This window comes from Monodon monoceros, unplaced genomic scaffold, assembly GCF_005190385.1.
Source record: "Monodon monoceros isolate NGI ecotype Baffin Bay Population unplaced genomic scaffold, NGI_Narwhal_1 Contig8103_ctg1, whole genome shotgun sequence".
NCBI classification, from domain to species: domain Eukaryota; kingdom Metazoa; phylum Chordata; class Mammalia; order Artiodactyla; family Monodontidae; genus Monodon; species Monodon monoceros.
The window spans coordinates 364-7,376 of NW_021703552.1; the positions used below are offsets into that span (position 1 = coordinate 364).

Consider the following 7,013-nt stretch of genomic DNA (forward strand, 5'->3'; position numbering starts at 1 on the left):
TATGGCATGGTAGTAGAGAGGCCCTTTATGTTCCTAGAACAGTGGCATTATAGCGTGGTGATTGTCTTAATTTTCTAGGGCGGCCATAACAAATTACTACAAGCTGGGTGGCTTAAACAGAAATTTATTCTCTCACAGTTCTAGAAGCTAGAAGTCCAAAGTCTGGTGGGGACTGTGCCAGGGGTCCCGGGGAGAGGCTCACTTCCTTTCTTTGCCAGTTTCCTTCCAGTGGTTTCAATCACTCTTGACTTGTGGCCACATCACTCCAGTCTCTGCCTCTATCTTCACATGGCCTTCTTGTCTGTGTGCGTCTGCTCTTGTGAGGACACTTGTCAGTGGATTTAGGGCCCATCCAGATAACCCAAGATGATCTCATCATCGCAAGGTCTTTAACTTAATTACAGCCACAAAGACCATTTTTCCAAATAAGGTCACATTCACAGGTTCCCGAGGTTAGGACATGGACATGTCTTTTGGGGGTCGCCATTCAATACACAGGCTCTGGAGCTGCATGTCTCAGCCCACTCATCTGTAAAATGGAGATAATCATTGTGCTTTACAAAGTTCACGTGAGGATTAAATGACAGTGCAGGGGTTTTTATGAAGAGCTCAGTAAATGTCAGCAATAGCTATCAGTGAATTGGAAAGGAGGGGCAATACTAATGACATTGAGAGCACAGAGTATTTCTAACATATGCTAAATATTGAAGGATTCTGGAAAAAAATGTAGGATACTACGTGGATTAAAAGAAAATTAGGTAGAATACTTAAGGCTGCTGGAGTTGGATTCCATTTCTCCCTAATTTCAAACAATTTCACTTACATCTCTTTGCTTTAATTTCTCTATGGACTCAGGAGTGTGTATATATACTTATATAAATTTATATACTTATATAAAAGAGTTTCTCTCTTTAACATGAAAGTTCTCTCTTTACCATGAAATTTATATATACTGATATAAATTTCATATAAGACAATGAAAGAGAGTGCATTCAGCCTCCAGGGGACTCTTAACTCATTTTCATCATCCTTTTTCTGATAATTCAATCTCTACTCTCAGCTAAATCAGTTGTAAAATTCTAGTTAAGCTGCCCAGAGTCTTCAGGGTACTTTTAGGTAAAAATTGTTTTTCTCCTGACCTGGTTCTTCCTGAGAAATGCTCTCATAGGAGAGTTTTCCATATTCTGTTATAGTGGGTAATAATTTATAGTCAATTTTCAGGTATCCTTCAGGGACTTGTCCTACATTTATTACATTCATTATTATATTTAATTTTATGATTGTACTTTCAGACCAGTGCTTCCTGCTTTCATTTAGCATGTGCATGAGACCTGCAAGCTAAATTTAATAAGTAAAATAAGTTCAGAAAGGTAAAATGTATTGTAGAAAATAATTCTTATATTTTTATATATCAAACATTTTTTCTTATATTTCACTATTTTGGATCATTTGTTCTACTCATTTTCTCTACTACTCTACTATTCAAATAATAGAGAATTGCTTATATTCCATCCTAGAGAAAATAGGTACTTAATAACATTTAGACTTTAATTTAAAAAGATAGAGTGGGATGTATAAGTAGTATGGTTTTTAATCTGTCCCTTTGAGACCTCAACTGTACTCAACTATATTATATAACAATGAACTTTAACAGTTTCATTAAGTGTTTCATTTATTAAAAAATAAGTGTGTGTATCATGGACTATAATACAGGATAATTAAAGGATATCTTATAATATAGGATAATCCATAACTATATTGATTCAGTGAAATATATCTCAAAATATAGAGATTTGACTGATAAACAATTCAGGTAGCCCTAAAAATATGTGGGTTAGAAGGAATAGCTTAAAAATATCAGCATATAGGTAGAGAGAGATGAACAATTCCTAGGCCAGGAGAATAACAGATGTTTCTGGATGACTTTTTTTTTTTTTTTTTTTTTGCGGTACGTGGGCCCCTCACTGTTGTGGCCTCTCCCGTTGCGGAGCACAGGCTCCGGACGCGCAGGCTCAGCGGCCATGGCTCACGGGCCCAGCCGCTCCGCGGCATGTGGGATCTTCCCGGACCGGGGCACGAACCCGTGTTCCCTGTATTGGCAGGCGGACTCTCAACCACTGCGCCACCAGGGAAGCCCCTGGATGACTTTTTGATACACTTAAAATCTCTGTTTGGAAGAGGAAGCAAACATTGCAGCCACATGCTTTTGATATGTAGCTATCACCTTTTCCCTCTGGGTTGAAATAATAGGTCTATGAATTTATCAAAGCTGAAGCGGGGTTAACTGGCCTGAGAGGTCCCGCCTTGGCTTTGCTTCTGGAAGACACCCAGGAGAGATTGCTGATCATCATCACCCTACTCACATCCTCTAATACTTTGCAGAGAAACTTTGCTCATGAAATAAATCGTTAACATTTAAAAATGGATGTGTTTTCTATTGGCTTTTTCCTCTGGTGTGTTGATTTGCCCCTAGGTGCTTAGCAGATATTCTTAACATCTGTAGACATGAAATAAAAGATTCTTATCTAGTGCTTGCTTTGGGAGCATGTATACTAAATTGGAACAATACAGTGAAGATTAGCGTGGTCCCAATGCAAGGATGACATGCAGATTTGTGAAGTGTTCCATATTTTTTGATTTTTGACTAAGATAACTCATATTAAAGCATTTAGCAAAATACCTGGATCATCACGTCCTGATCAAAGTTTACCTAATACATCTATTTTGGGTCAATATTTCTCATGCAGGACCTAATTGAACTTGTCCAAAAAAAAGATGAGATATGGCAGGTTCTGCTATCCACTTTTTAGTCAAGAAAATAGATAAATTATCTGAAAAAAATTCTTTATCTAGCTAAATGACTAGAGATTAAAGATTATATCTCAAACCTGGGATCTACCGGACAGTTTTCTGTCATGTACTCAATCCCTATAGGATTGTGGAAGAGGTTGAGTGAGGTTCTTCAAATGAACTTCTTCAAAAGCACTATACTTTTCCCCAAATAAATATGTTCACTGGAGACTAGAGAAATTAATCTGGTAAATGCAGAGAATACACTTGAAAGTTTGGGGGGCAGATGAAACCTGATTCAAACCACACCTCTGTCAATTGCCAATTATAAGACCTTGGGCACTTCAGTTGGCCTTCCTGACCTTCAGTTTCCTCATGTCTAATGAAAGTGATAATACCCACTTCACGGTGGGTTTGTTTGTGTGTATTAAACAGAATGATTTATACAGTGCTCATATATGCTCTGCACTCTCTAGCACACAGTAACTTCTCCATAAGTAGTATTGTTATAAACAATAAGTAAATTATTATTAAATATAAATAGTACTATTATTGATATGGTAGTCAAAGATGGTGTGTGAGTTTCTGGGAGGATATAAACTTCATCACCTCTTTCAGAGATGCAAGATTTGCATATTTTTCTCATTCTTTTCATCTTCTAATCCATTTTCCACTTAGCTGTCAACATTATGATTTAAAAACACAGTTAGCACTGCCGTACGTTATTACATAAAAGTTGTTAAAGAGAGTAGATCCTAAGAATTCTCATTACAAGGAAAAATATTTTTTTCTGTTTCTTTAATTTTGTATCTGTATGAGATGATGGATATTTGCTAAACCTATTGTGGTCATCATTAGCTGTACATCCTAAACTTACACAGTGGTGGATGTCAGTTATGTCTAAATAAAACTGAAAGGGAAAAAAAATAAAAGCACAAATTAGATGATGTCATTCCCCTGCCTCTACCCATTCAAGGGCTTTCTCTTAGACTTAGATTGTAAGCTGAACTTTTTGCCATGGCTTTTGAAGCCTTCCTTGCTTCTCTGGTGACATCAACCCTGCCACAGCTGCACTGACCTTTCTCAAAAATGCCCACCTTTCCCCAGCTTCCTTTTCACATGCTGCTCCCTTTGCCAGGATGGATCTATCCCCTTGATCTGTGCCCTCTGTTCAAAAGACATCTCTGTGGAGAAATCTTCTCTGATCACCCTCGGTAGTTCTGTTATCTTACACTGCAGCAAGGCTGTGTCCCTTTTTGCTTGTCTGTATGTTGTCTGTCTTACTTTCTAAGCACCACAATGGCAGAGAACTTACTGACTTTGCACACTGTTGTATACCCAGTGTTCAGAGCAGTGCCCAACACATAGTAGGCGCTCAATAAATATTTGTTGGAATAAATGGATCAATAAATAAACTCTTCCATTAGGGAGCTCCCCTAAATGTCTAGGTAAGTGGGAGTTCAAAATCCATTGATAATGGTTGTGCGTTGCTTTGTATAATTGATACGTTCCTGAAAACTCATGCATAAATCAAATTGTATATGTGTGTTAAATAATTACAACTTTAAATTGAGTTGGATGGTATTCCCAGAGATGATTTAACTTCCTTCTGAGTGAGCATCAGTTGGCAGAACAACCAGCTAAAGTACATTAACTTGTTCTTGTTCATTTCTGTCAAAATCCTGGATCTAATAGAGGAGGAAACAGATTAGGAAACAGAAATAGATTGTTCTTGAGGATTGACGTGGTGGTTCAGTGCTTTTGTTTTAATACTGACTCATATGCATCAGTTAAAAAGACTTTAGGTCAACTCTAGTTGAAAATCTTAGATGTAAGGTTCATGTACAGAGCAGAAACAAAACAGGGATAAACATGTTTAAAGAAAAATGACCAGGATAGTGGTTCAGAATCTGTTCATGTGAAGAATAGTTGGGGGACCTGGAGATGTGAGGCCCTGAGGGTGCACAGTGGCCACCCTCCAATCTCCTGGGCCACGACTGGAAGAGGGAGCACACTTTTTCTCTGTGCTTCCACAGGGCAAAGATGGAACCAGGAACTGAAAGTCATAGAGAAGTAGATTCTAACTTAACTAAAGTGAGAACTTTATGGATACTAAAGTTGTATATATATGGAAATGTTGTCTCAGGAAATGGTGAGTTGTTATCACTAGAGATATTTAAACTGACTGGTGAGAACTTAGTGGAGAAACTGTGACAAGGAGTCCAGCATCTTATGGTCAATTAGTTTCCCATAGACTAAGGGGCAGGTTCACTCATGGCCCATGGCCCTGATTAAAGGAGCTCTAAAAACTTATGAAAAAAGAAGAAAATTAAATCTACCATAACTTTTCTCAGGGACACTTTTATATTTCCTTTGGGAATAATAGAGAATCTAGTTGGGGGCCTTGGGGAGGGTTGTGTTGACAATCCCATGGATCCAGTAGCAGCAAGGAGTCATCTAACTGCCTTCAGAAACGATGGGCCCAGTTATCTGCAGGACACGATGGGCCCAGTTATCTGCAGGACTTCTGTTTTGCCCAGCGGGGCTTGCAAATTGGGACCCTGCCAGCCAAAGCCCTCTTTTTCTCTGTTGCAGCTGTCAGGTTCTCACCTAAATAAATGTTAAATATTTACAGTGTGTCATCTTGGGGAAGTGTCAGCTTATCTGCTGGGAACACCTGTGTGCCTTGGCTTTTGCTCAGAGTTGAAAGGTTCATGGTAGAAAATAGAATTTTTGACTCAAATAGAATTTTTGACTCTAGGTATTAAGATCAGCTTGCTTTTCAGCATGAATTCTGTGTTTTGCTCCTAAAATCAAGATTGGAATTCTGCTATGTTGCTATCTTCTATTCACCTTGTGTTCACCTTTTAAGCTTTTGGTTTTGCTAAAATCCTGTTAGGTAAATAAAGGTTCTAGGCATACTTTTGTTTCAGCCACTCGAGAGGAAGAAAAAGAATGTTGACAGAAACAAGAGGTATTTAAAATTCCTTTTTCTGGGAGGCACAGTTTGTTCATTTCTTATCAAGGTCCTAGGCTTCCTTTTTAGAAGCAGCAGAGTTCCCTAGAAAAATGACCCCATACTCTAGTTACCATTATTCAAAGTTAGAGTAAAATTTGCCTGTCATTTCAAATATACAGATGATACGGTTTTCCTGTTCTAACTCCAACTTATTACTAAAGATGGCCAGATTACTGAGATGGCCTCTAGGTGAACAATCAAGATGGCATCAAAGTTGATACAGGGGGCTTCCCTGGTGGCGCAGTGGTTGAGAGTCCGCCTGCCGATGCAGGGGACATGGGTTCGTGCCCCCGTCCAGGAAGATCCCACATGCCGCGGAGCGGCCGGGCCCGTGAGCCATGGCTGCTGAGCCTGCGCGTCCGGAGCCTGTGCTCCACAAAGGGAGAGGCCACAACAGTGAGAGGCCCGGGTACCGCCAAAAAAAAGTTGATACAGGAATGATTTTTTCAAAAATATTTGCTATACCAGAATTACAAAACCTCTTCCCCACCATCCAGTTTATTTTCAATATTTCTACTACGGCACACCATTATATTACTATACCCCTTTTGAGTTGAATTTTACTGATAATTTTTTAGTAAAAAGTATCAAATTTTTCTGCTTATAAAATTTACTGTATTCTTTTTTTTATTAACATCTTTATTGGAGTATAATTGCTTTACAATGGTGTGTTCGTTTCTGCTTTATAACAAAGTGAATCAGTTATACATATACATATATCCCTATATCTCCTTGCGTCTCCCTCCCACCCTCCCTATCCCACCCCTCTAGGTGGTCACAAAGCACCGAGCTGATCTCCCTGTGCTATGCGGCTGCTTCCCACTAGCTATCTATTTTACATTTGGTAGTGTATGTATGTCCATACTACTCTCTCACTATGTCCCAGCTTCCCCTTCCCCGTGTCCTCAAGTCCATTCTCTATGTCTGCGTCTTTATTCTTGTCCTGGCCCTAGGTTCTTCAGAACCTTTTTCCTTTTTTTGTTTAGATTCCATATATATGTGTTAGCATATGGTATTTGTTTTTGTCTTTCTGATTTACTTCATTCTGTATGACAGACTCTAGGTCCATCCACCTCACAACAAATAACTCAGTTTCGTTTCTTTTTATGGCTGAGTAATATTCCATTGTATATATGTGGCACATCTTCTTTATCCAGTCATCTGTCGATGGACGCTTAGGTTGCTTCCATGTCCTGGCTATTGT

General features: G+C 38.9%; 1 non-coding gene across 1 annotated transcript; it reads left to right on the plus strand.

Annotated features, from left to right (window-relative positions):
• Window positions 1–2,528: 2,528 nt before the first annotated feature.
• Window positions 2,529–2,634, plus strand: LOC114891646. The gene has a single exon (XR_003792565.1). It is a non-coding gene; the product is annotated as a U6 spliceosomal RNA (small nuclear RNA).
• Window positions 2,635–7,013: the final 4,379 nt, after the last annotated feature.